The sequence below is a fragment of the Rutidosis leptorrhynchoides genome, chromosome 7 (assembly GCF_046630445.1).
Source record: "Rutidosis leptorrhynchoides isolate AG116_Rl617_1_P2 chromosome 7, CSIRO_AGI_Rlap_v1, whole genome shotgun sequence".
Classification (NCBI taxonomy): Eukaryota; Viridiplantae; Streptophyta; class Magnoliopsida; order Asterales; family Asteraceae; genus Rutidosis; species Rutidosis leptorrhynchoides.
Window position 1 is genome coordinate 264,276,171 of NC_092339.1, and position 12,135 is coordinate 264,288,305.

Sequence of the window (12,135 nt, forward strand, 5' to 3'; positions counted from 1 at the left end):
AAATGAACTCTTGATGCATTAAATGCTTTGTAATGTTGTTGATAAGTGTTTAGTTGTGTTGTATACGTAATTAACTACGAAACGGCATATCATATGTGTGCATTTAATTCCCGAATCATCAAATTGCATTTATGAATTTCAAACATTAATGATAAACATTTAATGATCATTCAACTTGGATTTGGTTGTTGTAAATGATGGATTTGATTGATGATATGTATTTAGTTGTATTCCTTGTTAAAATACCTTTCCAACGATGTATGATATGCGTTTTTAGTGTTTTTGGTTCATTAGTTATGAATGAAAGAAGTTTGATTCGAGACTGGTCAAAAATTCAGCAACAGCACCTGGAAACAAGGGCTTTGCGATCGCGGAGCCCTGTGTGCCTGAAGCTTCGCGATCGCGGAGAAAGGCCTGATCAAATTCATTTTTATGTTTTCACAATTTCATTCCCGCTTACTCGCAACTCCGATTAACATGAAATTTGGCCAACATGCTTATATATGACTACGTTTTTATGGACAATAGTCGGATACCCGACCCGACCCCGTTGATGTTGACTTTGACTTTGACCAAGTTTTACTTTTAGTCAAACTTAACCAAAGACTTACGTAATCATTCTAACCTTCTTTTATACTTGTATCTTGCATGAAACTTGACAACTTGACTCACATGCTATATAATCGAGTCATAACGAGCCATAGGACTAATTGAACAACTTTGACGACCTCATATTTTACCGGTATTGATACAACCTACTTGTTTAGGTCAAGACTAGCATTCGTTCTTGCACAAGTTTACTTTGTGAAGTACCTTTTTACTCGTGCACTCAAGGTGAGATCATAGTCCCACTTTTACTCTTTTACACTTATACTTGGGATGAGAAAACATAAACATTTTGTTTTACAAAGTGAACATAAGTACGAAACAAAACATTCTATGTACGAGTTAGAACAAAAAGCCTCAATTCAATTATCATTAGTTACACCTGTAGGGTGTAAGCGAGAACTTATGTTGTATGGATCCATACGGGTTTGACAAACCCTCATTCGGACGGTTAGCTACCGTTAGCGGATGAAATATATTTTCGAGTATAGTGTAGTTCTAACACTATGATGCCGGGGTTCATATATAGTTAAGTCTTAATAATTGGGTGCTCGTGATACAACAACTTTTGGAATTGTTTACTATTATTTCAACGTTATAAATCTTGTGGTTCAATATACATACTTACTAAACCTATGATTTCACCAACATTTTCGTTGACAGATGTTCTATGATTCTCTCATGTCCTTGAATGCTAAGTGATACATGCTTCCGCTCAATATTTTGATACTTGCTTGGATGTCGAGTATACATGCATACATGGAACATCTTTTGACTTTACTTAAATTGTGTCACATAGGTTTCATTTGTACTTAAATGTTGTAATGTAACTAGTTATCGAACTACTTTTGTAAACCTTGAAACACCTTACATTTGAAATGAATGTGACATGTTTTTGGTCAAACTTTGTTTTAAAGACTTATGACCACGTAACGAGACCTAAGTTAACGGCACCGTCAATAGGGATTTTGTCGGGTCGTCACAGATGGTATCAGAGCGTTAGTTGTAGCGTTGGTTGTAGGGATTTAGAGTTCATTGGTGTCAACCCCGAGTCATAGGGTGCATTAGTGAGTCTAGACTACAACCGGCATATAGACTTGAAGTAGGACTTGCTTGACTACTTGTACATTTATACTTGAACTCTTCCATTCATGTCTAATTCCTATTTCATCTTAATCTCACGTTGTTTAATTTGATTGACATGCCATCTTGACCTTATGAGGTAATGTTAAATGCACATGTGAATTAGGGTAATATAATGACCGGGATTATATTATGGTAACTCATGTGGACATTCCGACATTATAACATAAGGAATTGAGGGAGAGTTGATGTGCAAAAAGTGTGCAGTGCTTAATTTGCCTTTCAAACTTTTAAATTTATATAACCTTTATTATTACACTTTTAATACCTTAACGAGCAACAAAACCGATCAGAGGTAGTATTTTAGGTTATCGTCCCAAGGGAAGTGCTAGGTATGGATAAGAGTTGTTTTATTATTTAATTCTTATTAAAGAATTAAAGATATATTTTTATGTCTTTTATGGGATAGATTTATCTCTTAGGAAAGAGTTTTCTTTTAAAGATAAACAAAGTAAAATAAGGAATTAAAGATTCAAAATAAAATAAAATACAAATAAAGATACAAGTGATTACATGGACAAACAATTTATTCGGGAATCATATTAGATAAGTTTCATGACTTATATTAACACAAAGTAGAATAACAATCATAGACCAATTATTATCCCTTAATAGGTTAAACTAAGTGTTGCATATCAATCAATAAGTAGGACTTAAAGCATATGCTAGATATGTGATGTGCATAACTAACATCTTAATTCTTCATATTCAATTCAATTACATGATACATACCAATCTTGTGATGAGGATCAATATGCAAATAGACTGACAAATTATATAAGCTATTAAACACCAAGTAGATCAACTCAAGTTACTAGCTGAAAGCCAATTACTACTAAGTTTTCATGCAATCATTAATTAAACAAATCCAAACGAAGGTTCTTCGATTAAGCCTAACAATATTAACTTCTATTATATAAGCGTAATTTAAATCAAATAAGTTTATCACTATTAAGTTCTTTAACTTAGTTGCATGCAATTCAATTTAACAAGTTTGATGGACTAGATCTAAACAAGTAGCATGAATCGAATAATAGAGTATCGGATCAAGGACTAATCAACCCTAAAATCATGTTATTTAATCATTAAGCATGGCAAAAAAGTATAGTCAAACAAAACAGATTCAAAACGATTCAAATATCATTACAGAAACTTAATCATACAGATCTGGAAAAGAACCAAAAATTGCACAGAATAAAGCACGAAGCCGGCGGCTTCCTTCACTCCAAGCCAGCGGCTTGAGGGTGAAGCCGGCGGCTTCATCTGAATCTCAGATGTAGTTTATCTTTCGTCCACGTAATCACTATGAACGTTTAGTTCATAGTAAAAGACGAACAGAAATGAATACAGAAAATAAAATAGACAAAACAATAAAATAAGGATAGAATCATACCTCAAAATGAAGGTAGATGTAAAAAGACTTGAATTAAATCTTGAATCTTGATTACAAAAAGTAAATCTAACCTAAAGATTTAGAGAAAACCCCTAAAATGACCTAACAAAATCTGGAAAAACTACCTACTTTTGAACATATGAAAACTGAGACCAGAGGCCTTAATTTATAGAATTCTGGGGCGGTGGCCAAGCTGGTGGCTTCAGTCGGAAGCAGGCAGCTTGCCTTGAGTCGGTGACTCCTCGTGCAAGTTAAACTGAATCCGCAAGCCGGATCTTGTAACCGTCATACTGAAGCCGGCGGCTTCATTCCAGGCCGGCGGCTTCGCTTGATTCGCCGAGTCTTTCTGATTTTATCTTGATTTTGTTTCCATTTTTACTTGAACTTGGTCGATAAGTTGAGAAACCGTGTCAACGAGGCCGACGGCTTCATTGGAAAGCCGGCGGCTTCCTTTGCCTTTTTCTTGATCAACAAGTTCTTTCAATTTTACATCGATTCTGGAACATTCTGGTACTTTCAGCTCCAAAGCCGGCGGCATCATTATCACCATGCCGGCGGCTTCATCTAGCCACTTTGCAATTTTCTTTATTTTTGATCCTGTTTAATACATAACTTGGACATAATCGTTAGAAATATCTTTTTCCCATTTTTACCCATTTTAGTGTGTTTTGGCCTCAAAATGACTCAAAAATACTAAGATAACTCCTCAAAATATTACTAAAAAACTGTATAATTTAGGAGTTATCAAATCCCCACACTTAAACCTTTACTTGTCCTCAAGTAAACCTTATAAATTATATCATGGGTATTTAAAGTAAAATTGCAAAGTCAAAGGTATGTCTTAATTCGAAGTTAGTATTTATTATTCGCAAGAACTAGTCTGAACCAGACCAAGGATTACAAGTAGTCCTAATGGTTATTAAGTCAAATTTATACAGTTTGGTCATCATTGGACTCTTTTGTTTTCTAACTTTAAGAAGTGTATGGTTCTCATTGGAACTCTTTTCTTTTGTTGGCCTTCATTGGGCTCTTTTTCCTTTTCATTTTTTTTGCTTTCATGCTTAGCTTTTAGCTTTACATTTGGCAAATAAATTTAAATTGGCCCTTATTTGGGACTCTTTTGCTGCCTCAGTGGTCCATGTTTATTATGTCATATGGTAGTGGCTATAAGTTTGCACTCGTTTCACAATTTTTGGGTTTTAACTTCTTATCTTAAACAAGTAATCCGATCTCGAAATTGAGAGTAGTTCTATTATTATCATTAAGATTAAGTTAGTAAAAAGACATAAGTTTGACTAAGAATTTATATTTTCAGAAAATTTAAAATGGTACCCATTTTTCAACTTTTTCGGGAAAATTTGATAATATCTTTTATAATCTTTTAAGTGATTAATCACTTCCCTCCCCACACTTAGATTATACAATGTCCTCATTGCAATTATAATAAAGAATGAAATAAATAAATAAAGGACATAATAAAAAATAAGGGAAAGAGTGTTGTTACTCAATTTGTAGGATCATAGAACGATTTGTGAGCACTTTTGCGGACTTCCTTTGAATTGAATAAGTAACTTGACAAAATATTAAATAACAAAAAGCATAATACGAACATAATATTATATTAATAACTCTTCATCAATTAATCATTTAAATACTTAGGAGCTATATTACTCTTACAATCATAATAAAGCAATTAAACAATAAAACACTTAGACATAATATAGTCCTAATAAACATATATAAATGGATAGGTAGTTTTGATTATAGAGTCGTTTGCGCGTCTCTTTTCTCTTACGGAATTACTCCTTAGGCTTATTCTATTCACACTTACTCTTTTCATACTCATTTAACGCTTTAATTTGTTGCAAGAAATTCAATGTGATGTCAAGACCCCTACGAAAAGACATTTCAAATGAAACACTCAACTCATGGATATGTTTTCTCACTTCGGTGCTAAGCTTATATTGCTCTTTTATAAATTCAGTTACAATTCTATCCACGGTAAAGTCATCATCATATTCTTTATCAACTTTAACCATTTTCACATTAGAGCGAGGAACTTTGGATCTTGGAACTAATGGAATAGATTCAAATATAGCACCATAAAGAATAGTTAACGAATTATCAGCATAGTTAATGGTAGCACGAGCGGTAGCTAGAAACTGAGATCCTAGAATTAAAGGAGTTATTGGATCTTCTTTCATGTCCATCACAACAAAATCAATTTTATAGAAAGCATAACCAATAATGACTTCAACTTGCCTAACAATCCCCAACGGGCCATGTAAACGACTATCAGCAAAATACACATTTCCTTTTATTGGTTCCAACGATGGCAATCCTAAACGGTTATAAATGAAAAATGGCATAACATTAATGCTAGAACCAGTATCAGCTAATCCCATAACTAGAATTGGACCACGAATTAAGCAAGGAATTTGAGATTCTCCCGGATCAGTGCACATAGCAACAGGAACTTCAGGTGATGAATACGGATCTACCGGATCAATTGTGAAGGAATAAAGAGGGCGGAAACCTTCTTTTCTCCTTTCTTCCAATTATTTCATAGTATCAGCTAACCAATAATCTTTATCTTCACATTCTAATTTTTCAGATTTTTCACTATTAACTTCATTATTTTCATCCACCTCTTCATTAACTTCTTCTTCCTTCTCATCAAACAACTCATGCATGAAAATTACCTCATCACGATCAAGACCTCGAACCTTAGCATCTTTTGACTTATCTTCCTCATTAGCAGTCAACTTCTTTATTTCGTGATCATACTCTTCTTCTCCCATTTCAAACTCCCATAAGTACCACAAACCAGGTTCATGAACATCAACCATATTCACTTCTCTAATAACATTCTCCTTTTCAAAATGATCTTCCTTAGAAACTTCAGATTCAACAGGAACTTTACCCTCGACAAGTTTGAATAACTTAGTAACATTACGCTCTAAGTTTTGAATGGACGCTTGATGATTATTTTGTACTTGGGAAAGTTGAGCTTTTATGTTTTAATTAGCTTCATTTTGATTTTTGATGAAAGTGAGGATGCTTTCTTCAAGATTAGACTCCCTATCTATTTGAGAATTAGAAGAATTGGGAATGACGAGTGCTTTAACAGGAAAGAAACCAGGTGGGTTTTTATTATTAATAGGATAAGGTGCATTATAATTATTACGGTAGTTTGGGTTTCCTTGGAATTGATTCACATACGAAACATTCTCAACTTGCTCCATAGTAAGACTAGCAACACAATCCTTAGTAGCATGAGGACCTTGGTATTTTTCACAACCTACCTTAATCATATGCATCTCCTTAGTAAGCTTTTCAATTTGCCTTCCTAAATTACCCAATTGCACATTCATAGCCTTAACCATATCTTTAGAATCATAACTAACAGATTTTACCGAACGAGAAATATCTAAGTCTTAGTGCCATTCATGAGAATGCACAGCCAACTTATTAATCAAGGTTTCAGCATCTTCGGCAGTTTTACTCATAATGTTTCCTCCAGCAGATGTATCAATCACTCTTCTCGTAGCAATATCACAACCCTTATAGAAAGTAGTTACCTTTTTAAATTTATCCAAACCATGTTGTGGACAACCTCTAAGCATTTGACCAAATCGAACCCAAGCAGAATAAAGAGACTCATTAGTTTTCTGACGAAAATTAGCAATTTCAGTTTTAAGGGTGACAGTTTTAGACACAGGAAAGAATCGAGTGAGAAAGTTTTCAATCATCGTATCCCAACTAGTAATATCTCCTTCAGGAAACGAGTTTAACCATTCCCTAGCTTCATCTTTTAACGAACATGGGAAGAGACGAAGATAAATAGTATTACTTTCCACATTATTAATGTTAAACAGATTACAAATATCTTTAAAATTCCGAATGTGGGCATTAGCATCTTCCTTCTCCGTACCCCTAAATTGATTATCTTTAAGCAAATGAAAAATAGGACCCTTAATATCAAAATTTTCTTTTATTTCGGGCTGAGTAATAGCATGTCCTAATCCTTCCCGACCAGCTTTCATTAATGCTTCCATTGAATCAGTCATTTTAGTTTCCGAACCAAAAAGAGATCTCAAATTAGAATCAGGACTAGACGGAGGGCTAGATAATGAATCATGATTAGAAGTAGTTCCCTCTTGGAAATCTAATTTCTTAACAATTTTATAATCCTTAGAAAGTTTAAATAATATATCAGGATTTGACAACGTTCTTTGTAAGACTGGTTTCTTGGGACGAGTAATCATGTGATCTAAAATCATGAAAAGAAATATTTTAGGAGATAATCTTTTAAGCCTTAAAGGATATATATATTTAAGTTTTATGTTTATATTAATATTTAAGAAGTATCTTAGTATATTATTGAATTTTAAATAAATAAATATAATAAATATTAAAAATAGAATTAATAATATAAATATTAAATAACAACTTTTATCGTATAACAACGAATAATTAAACATACACGGCCTATTGAATCTTTCAATACTTAAGTAACCCGTCAGCGTCTAGGTTTGGGCAGGAGCCTTTAAACCGGAACCCCAGCAACCCTCCCCTAAAGGAAGACAGTCATCACCCGTTTTCAAGAAATATCAATAACCAAAGTATATCCAACTTTCGTATTTACCGCGCTACACTTCCTCGGCAGCGGCGCCAAAAAGTTGATGTGCAAAAAGTGTGCAGTGCTTAATTTGCCTTTCAAACTTTTAAATTTATATAACCTTTATTATTACACTTTTAACACCCTAACGAGCAACAAAACTCGATCAGAGGTAGTATTTTAGGTTATCGTCCCAAGGGAAGTGCTAGGTATGGATAAGAGTTGTTTTATTATTTAATTCTTATTAAAGAATTAAAGATATATGTTTATATCTTTTATGGGATAGATTTATCTCTTAGGAAAGAGTTTGCTTTTAAAGATAAACAAAGTAAAATAAGGAATTAAAGATTCAAAATAAAATAAAATACAAATAAAGATACAAGTGATTACATGGACAAACAATTCATTCGGGAATCATATTAGATAAGTTTCATGACTTATATTAACACAAAGTAGAATAACAATCATAGACCAATTATTATCCCTTAATAGGTTAAACTAAGTGTTGCATATCAATCAATAAGTAGGACATAAAGCATATGCTAGATATGTGATGTGCATAACTAACATCTTAATTCTTCATATTCAATTCAATTACATGATACATACCAATCTTGTGATGAGGATCAATATGCAAATAGACTGACAAATTATATAAGCTATTAAACACCAAGTAGATCAACTCAAGTTACTAGCTGAAAGCCAATTACTACTTAGTTTTCATGCAATCATTAATTAAACAAATCCAAACGAAGGTTCTTCGATTAAGCCTAACAATATTAACTTCTATTATATAAGCGTAATTTAAATCAAATAAGTTTATCACTATTAAGTTCTTTAACTTAGTTGCATGCAATACAATTTAACAAGTTTGATGGACTAGATCTAAACAAGTAGCATGAATTGAATAATAAATTATCGGATCAAGGACTAATCAACCCTAAAATCATGTTATTTAATCATTAAGCATGGCAAAAAAGTATAGTCAAACAAAACAGATTCAAAACGATTCAAATATCATTACAGAAACTTAACCATACAGATCTGGAAAAGAATCAGAAATTGCACAGAATAAAGCACGAAGCCGGCGGCTTCCTTCACTCCAAGCCAACGGCTTGTTACATCCCGTTTTCTTCATATGTGTCTTAAGGTACTTATTTAATCGTTAGAACGTTTATAATTCACTTATTTATGTGATTAAACGATTTAAAGTGTTAACTCGATGTATACGAGATATATTTATATATTACGTTTGAGATTGGATGCATGTATAAGTATATGCATGGGTCTTGATAGTGTTAAGTCATGTGAGACTTATAGACAAAGTTTGGGAGAATATGTATAGCGGGAACGAGGTGTACTAGTCGTATAAATCAATTTTTAAGCTAAGTTGTCGAATTGGGTCAGTTACAGGCCATTGCTGCACCGCGAGGCTCTTGGGCGCGCCGCGACAAACAACACAAATCAAAGTCAGTAGGGAAAACAAGCAGCTCGAATTTTATGTGCATTGCCGCACCGCGACATATGGGGTCGCGCCGCGACCCACTGGGTGAACTGGTTCCGGTTTTAGCTTTTAAAAAGAGTGAATCAAGGGTATTTTCATCTTTTCGCGTGTAGATCTGATTGAAACTTTAAGTCTCAGCCACTTATCTCACTTATTCATTTTCTTTTCTCTTTTCTTCTTCTATTTTACTCTCAAAACATAAAACCCATTTAAATTAAAAGTAAGATTCGAAGGTGAAGACTTGTGATTCGATCTTTGGAGCAAATAGGAAATTTGTTCTCCTCAATCTTAGCTATGACTTGATAGTGTTGGTAAGTCTTAACTCCATGTTTTAAGTTTTAGTTAATTTATGGCTAGGGTTTGGGTCATTTGAGGCTTGTAAGACCCATTTGGGAATTTAATGGGTGAATTTGGGTTATATTGATGTAAGGAAACCCTAATAACTATAATCTAGGGTTTGGTCATGTAAATCGAGATTGTAAGTGTCAAATTGTGTTGTTAGTCACTAATACACTTGTAAATTGATGAAAGATTTGCTAATGGGTTCGTGTTTGACCAATTTGCGGGTCTAAGTGTTAAAATGGGTCAAAAGGGGTAATGTTGACCTAGTTGAGCAAAGATGAGTATGAAAATACCCTAAAAGGTGGTAGTTATTGTTATTGGACTATAATCACTAGTTTTTAGTGATTGATGATGAGTCTTGGCCATTAATGGGCGGTTTTGGAGTAAATGGGTCATTTAATGCAAATGGGTCATTAAATGCTTAATTGATAAATGTTGGTGTCAAGTCCAACTAGTTTGGTGTATTGAAATTGTACTTATTGTATTAGGTACTTCACTTTGAAGCTTGCGGAGTTGTTAATTCATCGCCTAGTCTATAAGGTGAGTGGAGTAATTATACGTATGTGTATATGGCGTATTTATTTATGAATGTTATGGTATAAACTATCGAGCCGGTAGTGCCATAACATGTATGTGACAAGTGTCAAAGTGTGAACCATCGAGCCGGTAGCACTATAAAATAAGGCATGAACCATCGAGCCGGTAGCGCCGAAGTGTGAACCAAAGAGTCGGTAGCACGATAAAATCATGATGTGAACTATCGAGCCGGTAGCATCAAGTGTGAACCGTAGAGCCGGTAGCACTATAAAACAAAGTGTGAACCACGAGCCGGTAGCACTATAAAAGAGTATGAATCAAATGTGTATGGTGTGAAATATCGAGTCGGTAGCACCATAGCGTTTATGGTTAACCATATGGGGGTTTGTTGATTGTTTAGCATATTATATATAGATTGTTGAGTATATGCTAATGCGGTTTTGTGATATTGTACAACTTGTTAGTATTACGAGTATGATGACATGCTATTTGAGTTACAAGTTTGTATACGATATTGTGTAAGTGGTTGCAAGTAAGTAGGTTATATATGTATATGTATAACTATTGCACTCACTAAGCTTTAGCTTTCCCTCTCGTTGTTTACATTTTAGGTGCGAACGCGGAGAAAAGAAAAGGGGTTATTGGGCATTAGATTTCCATGATGCTTGCTAGTTAAAGCTTTTGGAAGATGACCTAGTGTTTTTGGGTAGTTTAGCCCCAAACCATGCTCGGGTATAGTTTGGATTAAAACTATCATTTCAAATGGGTCGAACTTGTATTACATTTGATTAATGGCCTTAGTGCCTTTTGTAAACATTAAACTTGTTGTACATTTTAATGGGTTGTATGGAATGGTTTATATCATTCCAATGGCACGTTAATGATCGTTACTAAAAAAAAAATTATCCGATTGAATACTTGTTGGGTTGTTTTAAGTGGTATCAGAGCATGGTCTAAGTGATTTAGGCGACTTGAGATAGGTGTCTAGACTTAGACTTTATTGTGTATGCGCTTAATGCGGGACTTGTAGGAGATGGGTCGGACCATGATGGGTTAGTGCTTAGGTTTATGTGAACTAACCTTGCACTAATTGTTTTTGTGTTGTGTTGCAAACATCAATCGAGATGTACATTGTACTAGCAAGTTAATGCAACGTGCTCGCGTAACAATGATTTGCTACCATTGTTACGAGTGCAAATCGTGTCAAACAAGCAACATACGACTAATATCAAGCAAGATAGTGCGGTGTGGTATTTATGCATGTCATTCTCGTTTGTCCCATCGTTTAACCTATTCCGTATTATAGAATAAACATGAGAAACAGACACAAAACTAATGACGGAGGTACGAGTGAAGATGCCGAGTTCACGGCCAAAGTTGAGGCCATTATTAAAAAGCAAAGAGTGGATTTTCTTGATGATGTTCGAAAGATTTTCCAAGAATCGGTTGATGGGCAAGTAACCGAGTTAATAAGCGAGCGAATGAATGCCGCGATCGAAGAGGCATTAGAAGCAAGAAATATTCATCCTCGGGGCGAAGGGGGTGATGGTAATGGTGGATATGAGAGGCGAGACTTCCATTACAAAAATTTCAAGGATGCTCAACCTCCTATTCAAAATATATTTACAACACTTTTAATACATTTTGATGTTTTAAGTTTATTAAGTCAGCTGTCCTCGTTAGTAACCTACAACTAGTTGTCCAACGTTAGATGTACAGAAAAAAAATTGATATTTATTATCTTGAATCAATCCACGACCCAATGTATACACGTCTCAGGCTAGATCACAACTCAAAGTATATATATTTTTTGAATCAACCTCAACTCTGTATAGCTAACTCCCACATTACTGCATATAGAGTGTCTATGGTTGTTCCAAATAATATATACACATGGATCGATATGATATGTCAAAACATTTGCATACGTGTCTATGGTATCCCAAGATTACATAATATATTAGAATACATGTATAATACAATATAAGT

General features: G+C 34.1%; 1 non-coding gene across 1 annotated transcript; it reads left to right on the plus strand.

Annotated features, from left to right (window-relative positions):
* Nucleotides 1-6,739: 6,739 nt before the first annotated feature.
* Nucleotides 6,740-6,846, plus strand: LOC139860973 (small nucleolar RNA R71). The gene has a single exon (XR_011763597.1). It is a non-coding gene; the product is annotated as a small nucleolar RNA R71 (small nucleolar RNA).
* Nucleotides 6,847-12,135: the final 5,289 nt, after the last annotated feature.